General features: G+C 40.7%; 1 non-coding gene across 1 annotated transcript; it reads right to left on the reverse strand.

The window, feature by feature from the left end:
* Nucleotides 1-17,523: 17,523 nt before the first annotated feature.
* On the reverse strand, nucleotides 17,524-17,626 carry LOC113612558 (U6 spliceosomal RNA). The gene has a single exon (XR_003429881.1). It is a non-coding gene; the product is annotated as a U6 spliceosomal RNA (small nuclear RNA).
* Nucleotides 17,627-25,716: the final 8,090 nt, after the last annotated feature.

Genomic DNA, 25,716 nt, shown 5'->3' on the forward strand with positions numbered 1-25,716 from the left:
GGGGCCCGGCTGTGCTCAGCTCATGGGAAGTGCCTTCGTGTTGTAGGGCATTTGGGGCAGGACGCTGTGCATTACAGAGTGAGGGTGTGTGTTACACGATGCTGAGCACTTCCGTAGTACGCACTTAAGGCGTCTTGGGAGATGTGGTATGGATTATGGCGTGTTCTCTGTGTATGTAAGGCAAGCTACGTGAGTGCGTGTGTTGCAGGATGAGTGATGATCGTGGTACAAGGCTTGGACATTGCGGAGCATGAATTTAGGAGCGTGTTTGTGAGATACAGCCACACATCATGGGACAAAAATCTGCGTGCAGTAGGTGTGTTTGTGTGATGCAGGGCACACTGCTGAGTTGGAGGGTGTGTGTGGAGGGGGTCTGGATACTGTGAGGTGAGTCTGTGTTACGCAGTGAGCCCGTGCATTAGAGCACGCTTCTGAACTGTGATGCAGCTCTGGGAGCGGTGAGTGGCATCTGGCTTAGGGTCCTGTCTGTGCTTTGTAGGGTGTGTGGCTATTGTGGTGGGGTGTCTGTGTGCTGTAGAGTGTTCTAGATGTTCTGGGGCTAGTCTAGGTATCATGTGGTGAATCTGTGTGTTTTCAGATGATTCTAGGTATTTGGGGTCAGCCCTTTTCACACTAGCAACAATGGTGGGGGTGATAGTACCACAAATTAAATTCACAACTGTAATAGTTCCTGTGTGCCAGGCACTGTACTAAGCGCTTAGCCTATCCTAATTCACTGAATACTCACAACAACCCTTTTCAGTAGGTACTACTGTTACCTTTGTTTTACGGATGAGCAAACTAAAGAACAGAGAAATATACTTACCCAAGGTGACACAATTAGAAAGGGGTGGAGCTTGGATTCGAACCCAGGTAGCCTGGGTCCAGAGGCCTTGCTCTTAACCACTACACAAGCTGTGTCTGTTGTAGGCCAGGGTTGTAGCTCAATGGGATGGTAAAGCACGTCTGTAAACTATGATGGAAATCTCGGCATTGCACGGGTAATTGTGTGTGTTGTGTGTCTACACGTCGGGGAATGCTCGTGTGCTTTATAGGTTTTCCATCTTAGAGTAAGTCTGTGTTGTGATGCAATTCTGTGCATTGTGGAAGAAATCTATGTGTTCACGGGCATTCCTGTGAATTCTAAGTTTTGTGGGTGTGATTATGTGCTGGGGCAAATCTATGCCCTGAAGGGCTTGACTGTGTATTTGGGGTGAGTCTCAGGGTTCAGTGGCGTTTGTGTGTGTCATGGAGCAAGTGTGCGTATTGATGGGAGAATCTGTGCGTTTGGGTGGAGTTCTGTGCATGCTTGGGCAGACCTTGGTGTGAAAGCAGTCTGCATGTGATGGGGTGAATCCGGGAGCTGTAGAGCAAATGGTGTGCGCGTTTGGGGGCATGTGTGTCTGTGTGCACTGTGTAATCACCCTAAGGAGTGTGGTTTTCGTGAAGTGAATCTGTATGGCAAGTGTGTCTTGTGACATAATTCTGTGCATCGCTGAGCGCAGCATTGCGCTGTGGAATGTGTTTGCATGTTGTGGGTTGCGTCTAGGTTGTGAGATGACTGTGCCCTGAGGGGTGAATCTGAACACTTTGGAGAAAGATCAGGTGCTGCTTTGGCATGAGTGTGTCTGTTGTGGAACAAGCCTGCCCGCCGTAGGGGCAATCTGCTGTGCATTGCGAGGCGCGTCTATTTATTGCAGAGTGTGTCTGAGGAATTTGGGGTGTGCCCCATGGAGAAGGCCTGTGTCCTGGGGGAGAGAGTTGTGTTTGTGGGGTGAGTCTATGTGCTGGACAGAGAGTCTGTGTGCTGTGGCGCATCTTGGTTTGGGGGACAGGCTGTGTTCTGTGAGGAGCACCTTTCGGCCATGGGGAGAATCTCTGTGCTATGGGGGGTTTAGCCTGTGTTTCGCGGGGTGTCTGCGTGATCTGGGTCGTGACTGGGTACTGCAGGCCAAGTGTGTGTCCTTTGGGGCTGGTCTGTGTCCTGTGCTGCTTGTCTGCGTGTCGTGGAGCAAGTCTGTCTGTCGGAGTACAGCCCGTGTCTCTCTCTGTGTGGGTTGTCAAGCTATGTCGTGAACTGTGTTCTGGGGCAGGAGGGAGGCTGTGTCATGGGGGGCGATGTCGTGTGCCCTGAGGAGGGTCTGCGTGCTCTAGGGAGTGTCTTTGCGCCACGGTATAAGTCCTCTCCCTTGGCGGGAGTCTGTGTGCTGTGAAATGCGTCTGTGTGCTCTGGTGAAGGTCAGCGTGATGTGAGGAGTGTGCGCCCTGGGGAGAATCTCAGCTATGGGTTTAGTTGGCGGGGCGCTGGGGAAATCTGTGAGCTGTGGGGACAATCTTTGTTCCTTGGGGCGTCTCTGTGCCATGGGCAGAGTCCCTGTTCTTTGGTGAGAGTCTGTGTGTTTGGGGAGTATTGGTGGGTGGTAGAGCGTGTCTGTGGCCTGTGGAGTGAGTCTTCGCGCCTTGAAAATACGCGTGCTTTTGGAAGCATCTGCGTTCTGTGGGGGGGAGGCTGTGTGCTCTAGAGAGATTATGTACCCGAGAAAGGCTCTGTGTGACAGGGAGATGATTGTCTGTGTGTCATGGGTAGAGTCTTTATGGTAGGGCCAGTCTGCATCACGTGGGGCAGGTCTGAATCCCTTAGGTGAGACTTTTTGCCTTAGGGAGGATATGTGTGTCTGTGGATGAGTCTGGGTGATATAGGGAATTTCTGTGTGCTATGGGGCAAGTTTTTGGCCATGGTACTTATCCATTTGCAATGGGAAGAGTTTGTGTGTTTGTGTTATTTGGCCATGGGACATTAGAGGGTGCGTTTGTACATTGCAGCACAAGCCTGTTTCAGGGCAAGTCTCCTTTAATTTAATATCTACAAATAATAATAGCCAACATTTATACAGTGGTTATCATTACCAGACACTGTTCTAAAGGTGCTATTAATATCCCCATTTTACATCTGAGGAAACTGAGGCACAGAGATTAAGTAACTGTACTGTGCGCATGCAGCAAGCAAGTGGTGGAGCTTTGAAACCAGGCAGCCTGTTACCTGTGCCCACAGTTAGGGATCCCCTTGGGGCCCTAAGTGGCCTCAAAGATTGGGAAGACGTCGTGATCACAGGTGGACATATTGAGAGCAGGTAATTTGGGAGGAAGAAAACGGGAGTGGCTCAAAGCCTTCCAAGGATTAAAAAAAAATGCAATGCTCTACAGACAAGAACGGTTGCATTTTAGCCCAGAAAAACTGACATCATGACTGCAGAATAACTCCTTCAGCGACTGGGGCCCGCAAGACCCCTCCCTTGCCTCTGCAGCCGCATTCTACCACTGCGGAGGAGCGAATGCGCATGCCCGGGAGAGCTACCGTTGCCATGGAAACCAACCTCCAGTCACAAACAAATCACAGCCTAATGCGGCAAGTCAAGAAATGACTGGGGCTGTGGCTGTGAGCCAAAGGAGCCCCTCGCTGTAAGGGCAGGCAACGCATCCTCCCACCCACGCCCCTTTTTTTTCTTCCAGAATCAGTAAAGGCTAGAGGCCAGAGCCAGAAGTCAATAGAAAAAGAAGGCTGTGTTGGGAGTGGGGGTGGGGAGGGTCAACAGGGGTTAGCAGGTGATTTTAACAGTCAAATATTTCTGTGAGCAACATTTAACCCATCTCCCACTAAAAGACTTCGTGGTTTATTCTTGAGCCTTCCACCTGCAGTGAAAAGAGGTGAATCCCTGGGGTATGTCCCTATCTAGAAGAGATGGTGGATGGTAGCAGTGGTGGCATGGATTGGGGGACTCATCACACCTCCTTTAAATCCCTAGATCAGACTACGGCCAGCAACAGGCTGGCAAACATTATTTTTGCTCCTTATGCATTTCTTACATTTTACTCTTATACCATTCTAGAAAATTCCAGGAACTGAGTCCAGACAGCTTTAATTCTCCGAGTACCTAGGGAGTAGAAAAAGAGGTTGAAGGAGGAACTTTCAATAGTGTTAGGAATAACACGAACCCCGGGAGTATTACTTGAACACACACTTAGGCTGTCAGCTGTGTGCAAGTGGAATAGTACATCTGGAACAGTGGTTTTATACATCAGGATTCCTCAATTTTCATTTGTAAAAAGCATCTGATAAAATTAAATTTTTAAATGTTTAAAATTTTAAAATCCTGTTTGAAAACCACTGCCCTAAACTGGTTGTGTCTAGAAGTCGTGAAAGGCATCAGCAAGAACATGATGCTATAGAATGCCGCCAGAAGCTGCAAGAAGGTAGGAGCACTACTGTGGGATGTAACCTCCTCGGGTAAAGAGGAAAATGGCTGACCTGTGGAAAGCTACACCCTATCTAGTGGGAGGACAGTTCTTGCCATTTCAAATCAGTGGAAGGAGGTTGGATTATTCAATAAATGATGCTGAAACAATTGGTGACCTATTTGGAAAAAACACAAAATTAGATCCTACTTCATACCATATGCCAAAATGAATTTTAGATGAATTTGAGTTAACTGTAAAAAACGAAGCAATGAAATGACTAGGAAGAAAATGCATGTGAACATACTCCTCAAAAGAAAGAAAGAAATCACAAAATCAAAAATTTATAGTTGTGGATATCTAAAAATGTAAAGCTGCAATTTGTTTAAGAAAACCCACCATAAATGATAAAAAAATGAATAGGCAAAAAAACAACTGAAAAATAACGCTTTACCACATATGATAAATTAGGCGATATGTATGGGGTGATGGGGAGAAACCTTAAACTGGTTCATACCATTTGATCCAGGAATTCCACGTCTACGAATTTACCCTAGGAGAAAAAAACCAGAAAAGCACACAGAGATTTACATGGAAAGATATTCCTTAAATTATAACAGCAAAAATTACACATAGAAGCATTCAATAATTGGACATTTAGTGGGGCACCTATATGATTGAAAACTAAGCATCTATAAAACATCATATTCTTGTGGACTATTTTAAAATATAGGGAATTGCTACCAATATTTTGTTTAGTGATCAAAGCAGGTTGAAAACGATACGTACATATGATCTTCATTTTGTATATAAATATATATTTTTATGCATAGTTTGCATGTATTCAGAGAAGGGGGACTAATTATATTAATAGTAATTATCTCTGGGTTATAGGATTATGGGTAATTTTTATAGTCATCTTTAGATTTTCCCCAATTTACTACAATAAATGTGTGAATTTTTATAATAAAGGGGAAAGATGGCATTTTAACAAGATATTTTAATAAGTGCTATAAAAGTGGTGAGAGTACAGAAAAGAAAGTCTAGGAAAAGAGACAATAAAAAAGAGTACATGTGCCAATGTATATCAACGGAGGATCAAACCAAACAAACTCAGTATGTACTACGTAAAGATTACAGTATTATTTGTATGTTAATAGGTACGGAATTTCTTATACAAGATGGACTCCTGGAAAATTTTCTTCACTACACCAGAAGATGGTCACATGTCCCTGGATGCGTCAGTCATTCTCTTTGCCGCAGTGCTCTGTTCAACGCCCCCCTCCCTCCTATGCCTGCATCATGCTCCCCCCTTTTCCTCCTGCAAAACATGCCACCAGCAGACATTTTCAGCTTGAAAAACTGGCCCATTTTGTCAACTTTCTTTAAAGCTATTTCATTCTTATTTTTCCTCCGATTGCTATTTTGGCATCTAACTCAAAAAATCTACTTATCTATCTTTTTTCTCCTTTTCTTCCTGTTGAAGTCAAAGCAATCTGAATTTCAAAGAAATTTTTAAAAAAAAACGCACTTCAGCTTTTTTTTCTTTTTTCTTGCAGAAACTTATCTACAAAAGCAATTTCCAGGTAAAAGGACACACAAAAGCTTAAACATTTTCAGGCACAATTCAGAAACAAATATAAAAGCTTTGTTGATAGGAATCTGCTATCTTTTCCACATCCCTTTCCAAGGAAGGCAGCACTGATAATATTCTGTCTTTACTGTAAAAATTGATGTCCACAAATACAAATGAATTATTTTCAAAATAAAGGCACAGTCACATAGTTATATTTCTCTTTCATGATTTTTCATCCTAAAACCAAATTTAAATCTTTCCCATTAATTGCTCTCACGTGAAGCAATTAATCTGAACATTACAGCTGCCCTCCTCATTTTCTCTCCTGTACAGACATCCAGTCACATGATTTTCTGTATTAAGAAAAAAATGAGGCATGGTATTCTTTTCCCCATTGCAAAACAACATTTTTCTCATGCTCTCTCCATACTGTGAAAGGAAATCAGATCTGAGAACATCATGAATTGTCACCATTTCATCACATCTAATGCAAACATCGTAAAGCTGAGATACCATTCCGAACACCATTTCTCATTTCAGTAATATCTTCATCAGGTCCCCTTTGGGGAATTATCTTAACCAGAATCACAAGAGGGAAGTTTCTATATTTCCTTCTAGGAACTCATTCACCGTTTAAGAAATGAGCTTTAAACTAGAAAAGTGACCGTGGAAGATTTAGAATTGAATTAAGCCATTTTCTCAATGCCGCTGATTACAATCACAAATTCCTACACAGTTCTGTATTATTGTGTTCCATCAAAACACGTCGCTTGCTTTAAAAAGCGTATTTCGGATATCTATGTTACAAAAGATTTCTCAGCTACTTACCCGCTGCCGGCGCTCTGCCTCTCCACCAGCTCTGAGGCTGTCGCACTGAAGGGGTGGGGGCCAGAGCCGCAGCAGCCACTTGAAAATGAGCTGTGCTCTGAAGAAGGGATTAGCTTTAGGGAAAGAAAAAATGCTTTGGGATTATGCTCAAAATTCCTCCCAAAATATAAAATCATATTAAACATTACATGCTAAAAAGTACATGCTCAACAAAGGACAGAATTTAACAGCAAAACCTCTGATCTAAAACACACTTAAAATGCCTTGATTTCCAGTGGAACCCCTACAAAGCCATGGGCTTTTGGCTCTCCCGTCTCCTAGCAACAGTCTCATTAATATTTTTCTCTGCAGTGGTCCTACTAGGCATCAGAGAACATTCACAAGGTCTAGTCTCTGGTAGGGAGCATTACCATTTTGTTGTTCAAGATGCGTTTTCCCCAGTTAAGTAACAAAGGCGAGTCAGGCATTCAGTAACAGGTTCTCCCAGGGAAGATTTCAGATTCAAAGGACATTCCATTCACATGACAGAGATTGTTCTTGTCCTTTCCTTGGTGCAACGCTGTCACTAGACCCCTGACCTAAAGATGGGCCTCAGCAGAAGATGCCTAACCCCTTCTGCAATTGCCCTAAACCAGTATTGTTCTCCACTGTGCTCAGAGACAAAAATTAATACACAGAATTCATTTGTATCTTTAGCCCTGTCATCATGATCCCCACCCATCAATCAGCGTGCTTACTGGAGGTACATGTCATAAAAATAGTGGATGAAATATAACCAGATCAAAAACAACCCATTTACTTATTATTATTAACAAGGAAAATATTAACTACATGTTGAGAAAATGAGAGCAGGTTACTATACAGTATATATAATATGATCACTTTGTTGTCTTATGTAGATAGGAATAAATATACATAAAGAAATCTGAAAGGATATATACCAAAATGTTGAGTAATTACGTCTGGATTTCTATGGATGGTAGAATTTGAGGCGTGTTTAGGTCATTTTTCTTTTTGATTACCTATTTAATAACTTTTCTACAATTAACATTGTAGTTGTTGGGTTATTAAAAGAAAGCCATGCACAACAATGTGAACGTACTTAATGCCACTGAACTGTACACTTAGGATAGTTAAAATGATGCATGTTATGTCATGTATATTTTACTACAATAAAAAAGAGAGAGAGAACCATTCGTTCACCCCTCAAACATGTATTGAGTCTCACCACTTTCAAAATCCTGGGCTGGGGGTAGCGATTATAAAAATGAATAAACACAGTCCATTCCCCTTCTAAAAGCTCATAATCTAACAAACAACTACCCCCAAAACTTTTATATGGGTTTTTATTATACATGACATGTAGAATTGCTGCATTTAGAAATAGAAACACTTTGTTTATCTTTTTAAAAATTTCATCTATTTTGGGTAACATTTATAATTAGGGATGTTACACTGTCTGCCTAAAAATATTAGGACACCCAGTGAGTGGAAGAAGTAAATAAATATACATTAAATATTTAAAAATATAAATATATATGTGCATTTACATAGTTATAGAATTATTATATTAATATTTTTTAAAGGAGGGGTAGGGAAACTGTTCTAGATTAAAGAAGATTAAAGAAATATGACCCAAAAAGAGAAATATGACAACCAAATGCAATGTGTGATCTTTGATTGGATCCTGGATAGAAAATAAAACAGCTATCAGAGACATTTTGGGAACACCTGGGACATTTGAATATAGGTTAGATATTAGATAATATTAGATCAATATAGTAGTTTGGTATGATAATGTGGTATGATGGACTTGCTCTCATGAGACACGTGTTGAAGTATTGAGAGGTGAAGTTCCATAATGTCTAAAATTACTCTGAAATGCTTTAGCAAAAACTCGTAGAGAGGATAGATAAAGCAAATGTAGGTTAAGTACATGCGGGTGTTTGTTGTTTTTTGCTCTAAAATCCAGAAAATAAAGAATAAAATACTTTAACAAAAATAATTATTGCACGATAATTATATTTAAAGTTAAAATGTACATACATTTTAGAATTAATGAGAATTCAGTTTGTAGTCCCTCCATGCCGACCAATTGAATGATGAATACTTGTCACACGCCATCTAGTGGTAAGATCCTGATTTACCAAGACTGAAGGATTTCTAAAGCAGCGGTCCCCAACCTTTTTTGGCACCAGGAACCAGTTTCGTGGAAGACAATTTTTCCACGGACCGGGGAGGGGCGGGGGGGGGGGGGGAATGGTTTCCGGATGATTCAAGCGCATTACATTTATTGTGCACTTTATTTCTATTATTATTACATTGTAATATATAATGAAATAATTAATACAACTCACCATAATGCAGAATCAGTGGGAGCCCTGAGCTTGTTTTCACTCGCCACTCACTGATAGGGTTTTGATATGAGTCTGCAAGCGATGGATTTATTATGGTCTCTGCGCAGTCACACCTCTCTGCTAATGATAATCTGTATTTGCAGCTGCGCCCCAGCACTAGCAACACTGCCTGAGCTCCACCTCAGATCATCAGGCATTAGATTCTCATTAGGAGCACGCACCCTAGATCCCTCGCATGCGCAGTTCACAGTAGGGTTCGCGCTCCTATGAGAATCTAACGCCGCCAATGATCTGACAGGAGGTGGAGCGCAGGTGGTAACGCAAGCAATGGGGAGCGGCTGTAAATACAGATGGAGCTTCGCTCCCTCGCTGCTCACCTCCTGCTGTGTGGCCCGGTTCCTAACAGGCCACAGACTGGTACTGGTCCGTGGCCCGGGGGTTGGGGATCCCTGTTCTAAAGAACACAATTTGAAAATTGACCCATTAAATATTACTACAATTTTATTGTAATAAATAAGTAAAAGTATTTTTATTACTGTGTATCAATATAGTTAAAAGTCTCCATTAATTTTCAGAATTTGTTCTTGGTTATAGGGGAACACCTCTGCTCAGGTGTCCTAACAACCTGGAACCTCTCCACACAGGTCCCACAGGCAAGACTCAATCAACTGCGAGCTGACCTAACTGGGTGAATGCCCTGTGATCCCCCCGGAACGTGGCAAGGCAAGCAGCCTTGTGAGGACTGCTTCTCACCTCCTCCCTCCTGCCAGGAGGCAGTTTCTCATCCACCTCCCTCATTCTAGTAAGGCGTGGGGCTTTCCGTCTTGCTTCCTCCCGTAGGGTACAACTTCAGGCTATAAAACAAACTAGATGTAATATGGAAACAGCTCCTCCATGATGGAGTGACTCACTGCTCATGTCATCTGTCACCTTGTCCCTCTGGTTCATCATCTTCTTGTGGGACTAGGGATATGGGTAGCTGACACCATGCTGATCTGATCTCGCTTTGGCTGTCCTTGTATGTAATAAACTGCGTGCATCCATTTGGCTCATTGACTTCTTACCTAATGAATATACGGCAGACTAGCAAGCCAAACTTAGCAGCTCTTGTGACTTAGAGACTACCTCAATGCTCGGCAAAATGTATCTACAAATGTGTGTGTGTGTGTGTGTGTGTGTGTGTGTGTGCACATACTTCATACATTCTGTGAAACACTGGAAGCTTTGTTTTTGAAACTGGAAACAAGATGAGTGATATCTGCTTTCACAACTTATATTCAAAGCTCAGCCGGGGCAGGGATGGGGTGGAGGGTGGGTCCCAGTGTAGTAAAATTACACAAAGAGGTAAAAGGAATGAAGAGTAGTTATGAAAAGATTAACATAGGCACCCAAGTAATCACTTAGTCATAAATAAAAGAATAACGAGTCACGGAGAGAAAACTATATGCCTTCACTGTGAATCCAACACATTGCTTCAGGCCAAGTAAGTAGAGGTGCTCCTGAGCGGCCACCCCCTCTTCTCTCCCAGGCATCCCAGTGCAGCGGCTCCTGATTTGACCTGCCTGCTTGGTCACCTAATGGAAACTTCCAGTCCCACTCAGGAGCCAACATAAAGGGATTCCTAAGGAGCATCAAAAAGCACCTGCAATTACTGCAATGCATTAAATACATAAAAATCAGAATTAACTCCCCCACCAAAGTATTGGTCACCTTTGGTAGTCACTAGGGTAACAACACCACATTCTGAAAATTGATAAGTAAAGGAAACTATGCATTTACCTTAACTCTCCTGCACAGGCTGTATTTCAGCATAAGCAAGTAGCTAATGAGTGAAAGCACTTTTTTAGAAAAAGTTTCGAGCTGATACATGCAGAAGAAATGAGAGAATTCGAAAAACATCACCATTTTGCAATCCTCAACGAAACAGTGCATCTAGGCAACAATCTTCAATGGCTGCACAAACTACTCAGTGGATGACTGATGAGGAATTTCTTTTTAAACAACAAAAATAACTTCCCAGGCCCAGCTTCCCCAGTATCTTTTACAATGCTAGTACAATTTGTGATATCAACTCTGGTAAAGGATAGCAGGAGAAGTGAAAATTACCATTTTATGTTCTAGAGTGAGTGTTACCACTTCCAGAAAATATATAAATATTTTCATTGGATAGTTCGGGGAAGAATATTTATACCAAAGGACAGACTCTATTTTAGGCCTGACCTAAATTATTCCCTGATTAAAATGCAACCCAATTTAGATAAAATATTGGAAATGAAATAAACTGTTTAGGAAGAGTCCTCGAAGATACTAATCTAAGACTCTGGATTCTTTTTTTGTTATTGGAGTATAGTTGATTTACAATGTTGTATTACTTTCTGCTGTACAGCACAGTGAATCAGTTATACACATACATACATCCACTCTTTTTCAGACTCTTTTCCCATATAGGTCATTACAGAGTATTGAGTAGAGTCCCCTGTGCTCTACAGTAGGTAGGACTCTGGATTCTTAAGGCAGGTCATCAACAGTACTGTTTGCACGAGACCCTGGGACCCCATCTGGGAAAAGGAGAACAGCACTGCCGAGCCACAGCAGGCATTACACCTGACCTGCTCCTCATACAACCGAAATCTCAAAACTTTTCACCATTCTGGCTATCCTCCTCTGGAGATTCTCTAGCGTGTCTTTCAGAGAGCAGTGCTACAAACTCATTAAAATAGCCCAGATTTTAGCTGAAGAACACAGAGAAAACTAGTGTTGTTACTTCTTTTTTTTTTTTAATTTTAGATGCAACAACAGAGCCACGCTCACCACTCGAACAGCAAGGTGAGATACCCAGGACCTATCTCAGTGGGAGAAGAAGAAACAGTCTCTGGCAGAAGGACTGGCAGAATTGGAATCACACTACACTAAGACTGTATCCTGAGCTGCTGATGTTTCCATGCCTGATACTGCTATGAAAAAGAACTAATTTCTTTTAAATCAGGAGATAAAAGAGAAAATGATGGTGTTTGCAACCTAATGCCCAAAAAATCTGAGAATATAATGCATTTAACCACTTTTACTTGCATAAAAAGAAAGTCAATTGAATTTTCCAGCCTTTTGCATCTATCGGAACACAGCCGCTAGCAGGGACTGTACCAGGGTCAGTTCAGCATAAATAAAACCACAGAAGTTCACCTAAGAAGCCTGACTTTTCTGCTGAGAACGTGAACGAAAGTGTAATTTCCATCTGAATTCAAAAGCTTTTGTTATAATGAGAAAAAAGGCCCAGAATTTGCGCTGATCTTTAACACAACAAGAAGCATTAATGACTCAAAACTAGGGAGAAAGCTAGAGAGCACAAATGAGCAAAGGAGGATTAGCACCGGTGATGAACATGAGATGGCTCTCTTTAGTCTGCCCTGCTCCACATTAAACATGGAAGTCTCATGACCTGCTCCTCACACAATTGAAATCTCAAAACTTATCACCATTCTGACTACCCTCCTCTGGAGACTCTCTAGCGTGTCTTTCATTGAGTAGTGCTACAAACTCATTAAAATAGTCCAGATTTTAGCTGAAGAACACAGAGAAAACTAGTGTTGTTCCTTCTTTTTTTTAATTAATTAATTAATTTATTTTATTCTTGGCTGCATCGGGTCTTAGTTGTGGCACACAGGATCTTCGTTGAGGCACGTGGGATCTTTCATTGTGGCGTGCGGGCTTCTCTCTAGTTGTGACGTGCGGGTTTTCTCTCTCTAGTTGCGGCGCACGGGCTCCAGAGTGCGTGGGCTCTGTAGTTTGCAGCATGCAAGCTCTCTAGTTGAGGCCCCTGAGCTCAGTAGTTGTGGCGCGTGGGCTTATTTGCCCCACGGCATGTGGGATCTTAGTTCCCTGACCAGGGATCGAACCCGTGTCCCCTGCATTGTAAGGCGGATTCTTTACCACTGGACCACCAGGGAAGTCCCTAGTGTTGTGACTTTTGCTGATCAAAAGTACTTGTGGACTCTATATAGCCAAGCAGGGGGGAAGGGGAGAAAGCCAAGCATTGTCCTAGGTGCTTTGGTACAACAGCAAATAAGACAGACATGGCCCACGCCTTAAAAAATATTACAAGTTTAAGAGGGAAAACAGATCAATATAAGGGATCAAACAAATAATAAGAATGTAAGAAAATGAGTGCTACAAAGAAATTAAAACAGAGTTATATGCTAGAGCATCTTGGGTAGTGAGGAAAGGCCACTGTGAGACAGTGACATTTGACGTAAGGTCTGACTGATGAGGAGTAAACCAAGAAACTATAGGCAGAAGTGCTTCCTGGGCTGACAGATCAACTAATATAAATGTCCCAAGACTGAATGAGCCTGACATGCCCAGAGACAAAGAGATGGAAAAGGGTAGGAGGTGAGGCCAAAAAGGTTGACAAGGGTCAGATTACACAGGGGCCTACTGGAAATGGTAATATGTGACAGCTAATTGCAATGGAAAGCTTTTGCAGGGACTTAAGCAGGGAAATGACATGATATGATTTATCCTTTTAAATTTTAATTTTGGCTACTGTGTTGAGAACAGACTGTATTTTGGCAAGTTTTGAAAGCGGGGAGGTTTGTGAAAAGTATCTCGTAGAAGTCCAGGCAAAAGATGTCGATGGCTCAATTCAGATGAAAGCAGAGTAGATGGTAGAAAGGTTTAAGATTCAGGACAAATTTTGGAAGTAGAGTCAACAGGATATTATTGCTGCTATAAAAGAAGAATAAAATCCAGGTAAGGGGAAAACGTAATTTGGATGACTGTTAGTTGTTGAAATAAGTAACTGGGTGGATGGACGGTGGTGCCAGGTAAGTGATGGAGAGATAGGAGGAGGACTAGATTCTGGAGTGAGGCTAAGCCTGTTTGTGGGAGGTTGTAGCCCAATTGAAAAGTGTAACGGAAAGGAACATGCGTAAAGTTATGAAAGAGAATCAACCCTAAAGGGAACCCTTTCTGAGAAATAAAAGAAGCACTTTGAAAGACAGAATGGATAAGCTGTAGAGATCAGCTGAAAGATCGTTGTAAGAATTTCCTCATCAGTCACACAAGGGGGCCAGACCATGTCAACAGTTTCGTTAACTGCCTATGCATCAAAATCACCAGGAAAAATATTTTTAAATGCAGATATTCAGTACCTCCCTAATACAGAATTAGTAGCTCTCGGGGGTTGACACCTAAAAATCTGTATTTCTTTTGTGTGTGGTACGCGGGCCTCTCACTGTCGTGGCCTCTCCCGCTGCGGAGCACAGGCTCCGGACGCGCAGGCTCAGTGGCCATGGCTCACGGGCCCAGCCGCTCCGCGGCATGTGAGATCTTCCCGGACCGGGGCACGAACCCGTGTCCCCTGCATCGGCAGGCGGACTCTCAACCACTGCGCCACCAGGGAAGCCCTAGAAATATGTATTTTTAAAGTTCCCTAAGGGATTAAGATGTATTGGCAGGTTTAGAGATCACTGGACTAGAAGATTCTCAACATACTCTTACCTGAAATTAGCTGTTTAATATATCACCAATACAGGATTAATTACTTTATCTCAAGCCTAATTGTTTACTAAGGATTTACTTCTAACTCCAGAGGGAGTATGAAATGAAGGGATAGCATTTAAATGGCCCTCTAACCTATACTTCTCTCTACACCTCAGTCAACTTCATTAATAAAGGAGCCATACCCTTGTGGGTGGGTAGGGGTAGCCAGCTGGGCTGGGTACATGGCATATTAAAGCCAAGGGAAGGACCAAGTCTCAGGGGTGCTAGATGTCCACTAGACCTTAGGGGAATTCAGAGAAACTGAGTGTGTCGTTTAGTTAGCTTTATGTGTCAACTTGGCCAGGCTACAGTACACAGTTATCTAATCAAACACTACTGGAGGTGCTACTGGGCAGGTATTTTGTAGATGATATCAACATCTACAATCAGTTCATTTTAAGTAAAGGAGATTATCCTCAATAATGTGGGTGGGCTTCATTAGCTGAAAGGCCTTAAAAGAAAAACTGAGGTTTTTCTGAAGAAGGAGGAAATCTGCCTGTAGACTGCAGTATCAGCTCCTGCCCAAGAGTTTCTAGCCTGCCAGCACGCCCTACAGATTGCAGACTTGCCTAGCCAGTCTCCACGACTGTGTAAGCCAATTCCTTGATAGGTAGATAGAAGGATAGATAGATAGATGATAGAAAGATAGATAGATAGATAGATGATAGATAGGTAGATACAGATATCATAGGAGATATATATATTTGTGAAAACTCATATATATACATATATATATCAAAGATACATATATGTATATGATATATGTGATATTTATATCTCCTACTGGTTCTGCTTCTCTGATAGAATCCTGACTTATACATTGATTAAAGCGTCAGTGCCTACAAGAGATTGACTGTCCAAAACTAAGTCAAAAGAGAGCAAACATCAGGGTCTGTCCAGGTCCAAAGACAAACCAATATGGAAGGAGTGAGTCAGATGAAATTCTGAGAATTCAGGGTAGAGACAGAGTGGGGCAATCACAGAATGATGGGGGAAAGACAAGAATGGGGTCTTATAGGAATAAAGTAAAAACCTGCCATAATCAACTGCCTAGGGATATCAGGTGACCACTAGACAGGTTTTGCGATTATCCAATTTGTCTCCATTAAGGAAACTCTGGGAGGCAGCCACTCTGGGGTTTAGGTCTCTGAATAGTATCCCAGAGGCTAGAGGTGTACTGAGTTGCTGGCTTACTATGCATGTAGATATTGTCATATATAACAGCAAGAGCTGAGATTTCTGGTGTCAGACACTACTGTGAACTTTACACTGATGATCTTACTTAACCATCACAATAACTCTGTGAAAGAGGTGATATTTTTACCCCCATTTTACAGATGAGGAAACTGAGCTTCAGAGAGCAAGTAGTTTGCTCTAGATCAACAACTAGCAAGTGAGAGAACGGGATGGAGTCCAGGCATTTTGATCACCGAATCCCTCCTCTTTACATTCTGCTGCCTCCTCTATTTGATTTGTGTGATTTTGTGTCACCCTGAATTGTCATTGATATCTTGTCTGCCTTCTGTTACTAAACTACAATCTCCCTGAGGGCAGAGATCTGGTCTCATTCACCCCTATGTCCACACTCCCAGCAGGAACCCTAAGCAGCCCTCTAGGTCCACCCCTTCATTCTCTCAGTCACCCCATTGGCTGGTTTGATTCTATGAAGTAATACCAATATGGTGATGTGCGTGACCTCATATTACTGGCTCCACTTCGGAATTCTCAAGGAAGCAGAGTATCTTAGTTCAAAGGATAGAGAAAAGACAGATAATTGGACTACAGTTAAACTTTGCCTTTTTTCCATATGACAAAAAGAGTAAAAGTATTTAAATAATGGACAAAATTCCAAAGTTCTTTTATCCTTTTATTTTTGTATTTTTAGTGGAATGTCACCTTCATTCGCACATGGCTTACTCCAGTGAGTAAACGTTAACTGGACGACTGATAGGCTTAAAAAGTAACATTAGCCACTGGGGAAGTAAAACTGTATCCAAGAGTAACTATTTTCCACTGTTAGAAGTTTTCAGGACAGTAAATATTCAAAAATATTTTTGCAGCACCCATAAAATTCAATGGATCACCAGCCAGACCAAATGAAAACACTGGAGGTCATCAGGATAGTGGATATCCGTCAAATACTCAGGTAAATGAATACGATATTCACCTTCAGTGAGAGTATAATTATTTCAAAAGAAAATATAGACTAGGTCTTCTTTCACATACTATATGATTCTGTCTTTGCCTGTATATTGGTTATCAGCACTGTCCATAAAATACAATAAATTAGATGAGCATTTGCTCATAAATTAAATACTATAATCGTCCATGTCTTTAAAATTCTCTTTAGGAATTGCTGCTTTCTTTGCTTTCACTTTTCTTGCTTGGCACACACAAAATCCTCCTTCCTAAACAGATAATATGAACATGGCTGTATGACTTTAACTGTAATTTGATGCACGTGTTTTGGTGGTAAAGACTATTAGTCCAGACACATATAATTTGCGAGTGTACGGCTTTCTTTAAAGTTACTTGTCTTTTACTGTGCTTTGGTTTTTATTGTTCGAATGCTAGTGGGAATTCTGTTTATCTCAAAAGACAGGAATCAACACCTGAAACTCTACAGTCAGAAAGTGAATAGTTGTTGGAGACATGCGGTATGCAAAAACGATTAAATTTCTTACAAAGTGAATAATATCTATATAATATAATACTTTATAACATAGTATATATTTATATAATTATATATAAATATATAATATATAATGTAATTTCATTTGTCTTAGTCCCTCCCTGGCACTGACTTTCTTATCTTCTGATGAGGTTTCCTAACCTGTACTACAACAAGGCAGACCAGAAACCAAATGGAATCTATTCTTTTTTTTTTAAATTAAAGCATAGTTGATTTACAATAGTGTATGAGCTTCAAGTGTACAGTATAGTGATTCAGTTTTTTGAAGATTATATTCCATTATATGTTATTACAAGATTAAAAATATGGAATGCTTCAAAAGTTTGCATATCATCCTTGGGCAGGGGCCATGCTAATTTCTGTATCAAAATGGAATCTATTCTTCATGTTCCATATTAACGAGTGCAAACATTCGATGTGAATAGTTCCTCATAATTCTGTAAATACGGTAAATTATTCTGCTGGACGTGGAGTATACTACATTAATTTTATTAACATTTAGCATTTTAGCTATAGAAAAACCACATTTTAGGCTCCTTGTATAATTCCAAGTTATTTTCTTATCTCCCTAAACCTATCTCTACTCAGTCGCTTCCCTCTGATCTCCTTCTACAGCCTTATAACTGGGAGCCCTACCTCCAGTCCTTCCATACAATTCTTGGGACATCACAGGAACTTGAGGGCCCATAGCCATTTCCAGGAACATTGCGCTGCGTGATTGCAGAGGGCACCAATGTGGCCACCACTAGCTTACACAGCCCTTTTATTCAAATTAGACAAAGGCGCCCCCCTCAGAACAGATGGATTGGGAAACGATGCCCCTCTGCGTTAACAAATTGGTGAAGCACGCCCTCTTGTTGGACATATTAGAAACGTGAACCCTCTCCGGGCTTGCATAGCCCTGTGGGCTCATGGCACAGCAAACGGAACTGAGGCTGATTTTCAGGTCTTCCTGCCCAGTCTCACCCACCAGGACCCTTTGGGCAACACATAGACTACTCAGTCATACACAGGAGTCCTGTGAGTAACACTTCTGGGAGTTTTTCCTTCTGTCTTGGCTTTCTCTCCTGGAACCTATTAGACCACTTAATTCAGAGTTGTATGAGCTGGAAGGCCACTGTTGCGTCTTGCAGAGTTCTTGCCTACAGGAAGGTGTCCTCTTTCTTTCCCTTTTGCATATTTGCTAAATGCCTGCTATGAGCAATCCACTGCTCCTCACCCATCCTCATCCAGCACAGACACACGGGCTTATTCATCTTCCTAAAGCTCACGTATGAGTATTTCATCACTTGTCTGTCCCAAGACTTTTGTCTTCCCCAAGCACCAAGCACAGAACTTGAGCCTTGGCCAGGACATCAGAAGTCCTGGCTTATGGTCCTTATTCTAAGACTCACTTGTTTCTTGTGAGCTTGGACAAAACCTAAGACCTCTTCTAAGACCTTTTCTACTCCTAAGCTGGGTCTCAGTGTAGGTTTAGTCACAGAGACAGAAAGTAGAATTTTTTACCTCTTAAGGTAAATTGGAAAAATCCAATTTTCTCCTGTCAGCTTTTAATCATATGAAAAGATGCTTACGCCATGCATAAGAGGAGATATACAAATTAAAAGTACACCAAAATATGGGTTTTCGACTATCATATTGAAAGAGATCAAGATGTTTGATAGCATACTGTGTTGGCAAAGGAGCAAGTGAACAGAAAAGCTCATATATCATTTGTAGGTGTATAAATGGGTTTAACTTTTATAGAGGTAAATTGTCAACATCTATCAAAAGAAAAGAATGCGCAGGGCTTCCCTGGTGGCACAGTGGTTGAGAGCCCTCCTGCTGATGCAGGGGACACCGGTTCGTGCCCCAGTCCGGGAAGATCCCACATGCCGCAGAGAGGCTGGGCCCGTGGGCCACGGCTGCTGAGCCTGCGCGTCCGGAGCCTGTGCTCCACAACGGGAGAGGCCACAACAGTGAGAGGCCCACGCACCGCAAAAAAAAAAAAAGAATGCGCATACAATTTTTGACCCAGCAATTCAACTTCTAGGACTTGTTTCCTAAAAAATATACTATTCCATTTCCCTAGTCCATTTACTCTCCCATTCTCCTAGAAGACTATCTCATATATTTTCCTGTCCCCTCAAATCCCTGACATTTTCCCACAGCCTCACACCTCAGTGATGGTCTTGTTCTTCTTTCACTGAGAAAATACAAATGGTCAAAAGAGAACTTCCACCAGCTCCCACCACTACTCCTCCCTTTATACCTGCATCCGTAATCATATTCTCTGCCTTCCTGCCTGTTGCTACAGATGAGCTATCCATGTTAAGGCCAACCCCTCCACCTGTGCACAAAATTCTACCCAACGTCGACTCAAGGACATCCCTCCTGTCATTCTTCTTTCAGGCTGGATCATTCCCATTAGCATACAAACGTGTCATTTCAGGCATCATCTCTTTCCCTCAGCACCCCCCCACTGCTGCCCCATTTACAGTAAATTTCCTATCCCTTAACAGTTCCTCAAAAGAGCTGCTCAAACTCGCTGTCTCCAGTTCTTTTCCTCCCCTTGTCTCTCAAACTCATTCCAGTCAGGTTTGCATCCTCACCACTCCATCAAAACTCCTCTTGCTAACGTCTCTGATTACCTTCATATTACCATTTCGTGGTCAATTCTCAGGCCCTATCTTACCTAAACCACTTTTCTTTTTTTTTTACTAACATTTTATTATGAAAATTTTCACATGTACAGAAAAATTGAAAGAATTGTACGTTGAACACACCCATCATCTAGATACTAAAATTAAACATTTTACTATAGTTGCTTTTCACAGCCCGTGACATTTTCATCAGGCCACTCTCCCTTTCTATTGGTGCCATGAACCTCGGGGCATTTTTCAGCTCTAGTTGGCTAAGCCACCCCATGCTGTACCTGTGAAGGGACAGAAAGTGAGGGAAGGTAAAGTGTGGGGCTAGGGACAGTAAACTCAGGTTGTCAGATTTAAGGAATGAATGAGTAATATGGTGATATCACTTGTTGCTCTTTTATTCAATTTATACCAACAATAATCTCTGTTTTTTTAAAATTCCAGGTATAATGAAAAATGAGTGTTATCCAAGAGATGAAAATCCAGAGAGATGATGATATAACATATGCTATACCTAAAAGAGACATCAAATGGAATATAGGGAATATGGATTTATAAAACTCAATCACAAATAGCCTTGTAATCAATTCCCTTTGATACAGTACCACACAAATTAAGACAATAAATGCATCATTTAATCAGAAAAGTATGGCCACTCTTCTTTCAACCAAATAGATTATAAGTATCATACCGAGTCAGGAATTCAGATTCTCTACAATACAGGAGAGAGGTGCTTTGACTAAGCACAGGAGGCAGATGAAATAAGGGAGCCAGGCGTTCCGTAGGTATTTAATTTGTATTTGTTTACACAGACTGTGCAATCTAGTCTTAGTTCTGTTTTATTTGCTTAAAATAGCATTTCTGATTTCTTTAGGTATATCTGATTTTCTTTTCTATTCCCCTATGGGAATAACAATATGATTGACAAACATGTCACTGATACGCAAAGTTAAAACAAAATTATCATGAGAATTTCTTTTCTTTCCTTTTCATTTTAAGCAGTGATTCCACATGGACCAGCTCTTGCTAAAGTAATTTTAATTGTGTATGTAGCCAGCCACCTGCATTTCTCTGATAGGTACAATGACTGTTTTTTGCAATATATAAGTTTGTACCAAACAGCACACACTACTCATTAGATGAGCAATTGCATATTAACTAAGGTGTTATGTAGTGTCAACTAATGATGGTGATAAGAATCATTAAATTATTATAGTTAAATTAATATTTCAGATCAACGTTTTCCAAAATGTGGGGACGTGCTCCTGAGTTGCTTCATGATACCAATTGTTTAAAAATGAATCAGAACATAATACAACTTCCTAAAATAGAAATATCAGACTGTGTCACATGTTTTAAATGTTTTATGACACTTTTCTATTACACAGACACACAACACACACACACAGACACACACACACACACACACATATTGGGTTGTAATGTAAAATATATTTCCTATCATGGGTCATCAAAAAAGTTTTGAAAGCCACTGTCCCAGATGCTGGTCATCTTCCCAACAACTTACCCAAAATGTGGTGTCATGAAATGAGCATACTATTCCAGTTGAAGTCTTAACAGTGCAGATCAGAAAAGGATGACCGGGCTTCCCTGGTGGCGCAGTGGTTAGGAGTCCGCCTGCCGATGCGGGAGACATGGGTTCGTGCCCCGGTCTGGGAGGATCCCATGTGCCGCGGAGCGGCTGGGCCCGTGAGCCGTGGCCGCTGAGCCTGAGCGTCCGGAGCCTGTGCTCTGCAACGGGAGAGGCCACAACAGTGAGAGGCCCGTGTACCGCAAAAAAAAAAAAGAGTAGCTCCTGCTTGCCACAACTAGAGAAAGCCCACAAGCAGCAACAAAGACCCAACACAGCCAAAAATAAATAAATTTATAAATTAAAAAAAAAAAAGAAAAGAAAAGGATGACCACCTTCTTCTTTTCTCTAGATACTTATTCTTCTCAGCCCAGCCTGTAAAATATTAGAAGTTTTTTTGAATGTAGATCACACTGTTTGTACATATCAAGCTTGTGGTCAGGCTCAAGCTCTTTCAAGTGGTATTATCAAGTTGAAATTAGTATTAGACAAAGTGATGTATCATCGTATTACTAGCAGGAAAAGGTGGAACTCGGAACAGAACCCACATATTCTGTATTCAAATACATCACATCATAAAGAATTTGAAGAAGAACAAACTTTTTCATTCCACTACAATTAAGTAGAAAAAAAGGACGATATTGACATGTAAGTGTAGTTATTTTTTCATGTAGCCATTTTAGGACCAATTTGAAATAAGCAAATGTAGGCAAAATGAGGTGGAAAATAAAATTTTTAAAACTTGTTACTCAGAGAAAAAGTAACTGGAATGCTTATTTTGGGGTTATCTAGTTTCGTTATTTAGATATCTGGGTTATCTCAATCTGCACTGATTCGATTTATTCAGAAGGGCACACAAATACCAAAACGTATATGAAGTGTTTTAAAGTAATTCTTTAAAATTTAAATTGAAAGAATATCCCCTTGATCATTCAGTGTTCAATTAAGGAGCTGAGTTACAGTATTCTCTCACAGTTTCCATATGTGGCTTACCCAATTTCTTGAGTATCTTTAACAATGCTTAATACAGTCCAAATTCTTCCCATCAACAAGCATCCTTCTGGAGTGTCTTCTCTCCTCCAACTCCTGGACCTTGGAACAAATAGGCTACGTCAAAAATCAGTTTTTAGTACATAAACAGAACTAAGAAGGTCAGTATGTTAGGAAAAAATAAAAATTTCCATTATCCATTTCCACATCAAAGAGAAACAGCTGTTAGATGATCCACTCTTTGGGATTATCAGAGCCACTCCTCTCTTACTTATCAGCACATAAATTTGAGAACTGACTATAATGGTTTAAAGGTTCATTTCTATCCTCCTTTCCTACTAACCCACACCCACAAGTGACTTACAGACTCATGCAGGTGGCTATACATCTTTTTGGTAAAATGGTCACATGATTAACACATGATGGTTCCCAGTTAAAATTTATTCCTAAATTCATACATATTAATATGTCTAGTTGTCGTGAGCAGCTTGAGGAACGACTTCAATTTACATGGCTCTATCAAAATGTTAAAAAAAAACATTATCAGTAGTGGAGGAAGACAGCTGGGAGGACAAAGATGTGTCCACAGAAACTGAGAAGGTACTAAAAAAGTTCTTTCAAGTAGTAAATCTACCCATTCAATTTGTCAGATTCAAGTTTACATGAAAGCTAAGTTAGCAATGATAATTTGATTTTCTACAGCAATGCTAAGTGGGATCTGATGCAGTTAAAAATAATAAAGATTAATATCCAGTGCCACACCTCCAGAAATGGAGCAGTTTTCATCAAATTATGCTGGGGAACAAACAGCTTATTTATTTGCTTGCTTCATTTTGCAGAGAAATTCCAAGTATCTAAGACAGAGTTCTGTGAGCAAACTGTTTTCTTAGACAAAACATTTCCCATAAACACGCACATTGATGTGGTGTTATTCCTGATGTTACAACACAGATAGTTCTTCCACTCATGCCAACTGCCTCCATCTGATAAAGAAACGTGATCCAAGCCCACTTATGTGCATCCTTGTGCAAACAACATCAGGGGATGATAGGGAAAACATTCACCCCAGTAAAAGACTCCTATCTTAGAGGCAAGCCTGTAATAAAATTATTCTGCATACAATAGCAATAAGAATGCAACATATATGATCATATAAACCTGATTTTGTAAGAGTTCTAAGATTTCTGGTTACCTGTTTAAGAAAACCTGAAGTCAAAACATTAGGTAGTGAAGGGCACTGTTAAGACACATTAACTGAGCCTTGCACAGGTTACCTCTGACGATTCAAGTCATACACAGAAAGGCCCAAGAAACAAAGAAAAAATGGGTATTTACTGAAGTAGATGGGCCTTGTCATACCCTATAGAAAAAATATTTTAAATATTATTTCTAGCATAGGGTAAATTTTTTCTACATTCTTCATAAATTTTGAGGACGGTGGGAAAACAATTTTAAAATTCAAACTTCAACATCCTTTTTTGACAATCAGCATATATTAGTCCCTTGAAATTCCACTGTTCACACCTTTATCTTTGAAATTCCACTGTTCACACCTTTATCCTTTCACACTTTTTTCTGACCCAGTTTGTTTCCACTTTTACTACTCAATAATTAGTAACACTTTATTTAAATATTTATTATAAAATACAAAAGAAGACTAGTAATTCTGAAAAAGATTTATATATGTATATGTATAACTGAATCACTTTGCTGTACACCCGAAACTAACACAACATTGTAAGTCACCTATGCTTCAATAAAAATATTTTAAAGAAAGAAAGAAGATGTGTTGAAAATAAGAGAATAAGTAAAAATGAAAAGTTGGAGAAGATATTTTTAAAAGGAAAATAAAGAATAAATGCAGTAGCCATGAAATCTCTTCTCTTTACTGTGCCTCTCAGAACTCTGACTGAGTACATTTCACTGACCGTCCCAGCTGCTGTGCTCTGAAATCTACCACTGAATTTGCACTGAAGCCAAGCTTTCCATAAGCTACTCCTAGACAGTGACTGAACAAGGCAGGGATTAGAATGCAGGCCCGTTCCTGGGAGATGCAGGACTCCTCTGACAGCCAACTTTAGTTCAAGGACCACCCCACTCCTCCAACCATTGGCCTTGCCAAACTTCCTTAAAACTGCATTGAGTCTAAAGTTTCTTTCAATCGTTCTTCCTTCCTTCTCCATCACCTTGGCAAGGGTCAACCTGCATTGTGATCTTTCAGCTCTCCCAGCCTCCTCTGGCAACCTTCACGTTTTCCCTTACAGGCAGTCTCCCTAATAACCCTCTGCATGTTTAATCCCATCTTGGCACCTGCTTCTTTGGGACCTGAACTTGCACAAATGATATCAAGAGTGGTCTGAGAAGATAGGCAATAAGATGAGGATTTAGGACTGGCTCACTCACTGTCCAGCAGAGGGAGCGGACACCATCCTGGTTGGTAGATGGAACATGGATGGTCTCTGGCACATAGTGGTGGTGCAATTGCTAAAGAGTCCCCAGTGCTGACCTGGGAAATGTCCTAGAGGAGGGGAATGCTATTGCAGGTGTAAAGATTCAGGTTGACCATTATACGTAATAATCCAGTCACAGCTCCTAGGAAGCCATGCTTAAAAATGAAAGCAAGAATGAAGACAACTGGGCAGAGACACTGTAGAGGAGACAGACCCCCCCCCAAAAAAAAATAGTTCAGGCAAGTTACTAAACAAACAGAAAAAGACACAAAGCAGTAACAACTTCCAAGAGGGGAAATGAGAATCCGTATTGCCTACAATATATTATCTAAAATGCCCAGGTTTCAACAAAATCTTACAGAACACAAAAAAGAAACAAGGAAGAACACCCCATAAACAGGAACAAAAGTGGTAAATAGAACATATTTATATGGGTCAAGAAGATGGACAAAACCTGAAGGCGGCTATTATAAATATTTTTACAGAGAATTAAAGGAAACACTGTTTAAAGAATTAATGAAAATATCATGATAATTAGCCATCAGACAAAAAATAAAGATAGAAATGTTTAAAAAGAAGTTGCAAAGTACAATAATTTGTTTATTGAAGTACAGTTGCTGTACAATATTATATAAGTTACAGGTGCACCATATAGTAATTCACAATTTTTAAAAGTTATGCTCCATTTATAGTTATTATAAAATATTGGCTATATTCACCATGCTGTGCAATATATCCTTGTAGCTTATTTTATACCTCAAAGTACAATAATTGAAATTAAAAAAAAACAAGTAGCAAAATGGCAAAGATAAATCCAGTCATGTCAATAAT

This window comes from Aethalodelphis obliquidens, unplaced genomic scaffold, assembly GCF_003676395.1.
Source record: "Aethalodelphis obliquidens isolate GAN/ISIS:26980383/991018 unplaced genomic scaffold, ASM367639v1 scaffold78, whole genome shotgun sequence".
In the NCBI taxonomy this organism is placed as follows: domain Eukaryota; kingdom Metazoa; phylum Chordata; class Mammalia; order Artiodactyla; family Delphinidae; genus Aethalodelphis; species Aethalodelphis obliquidens.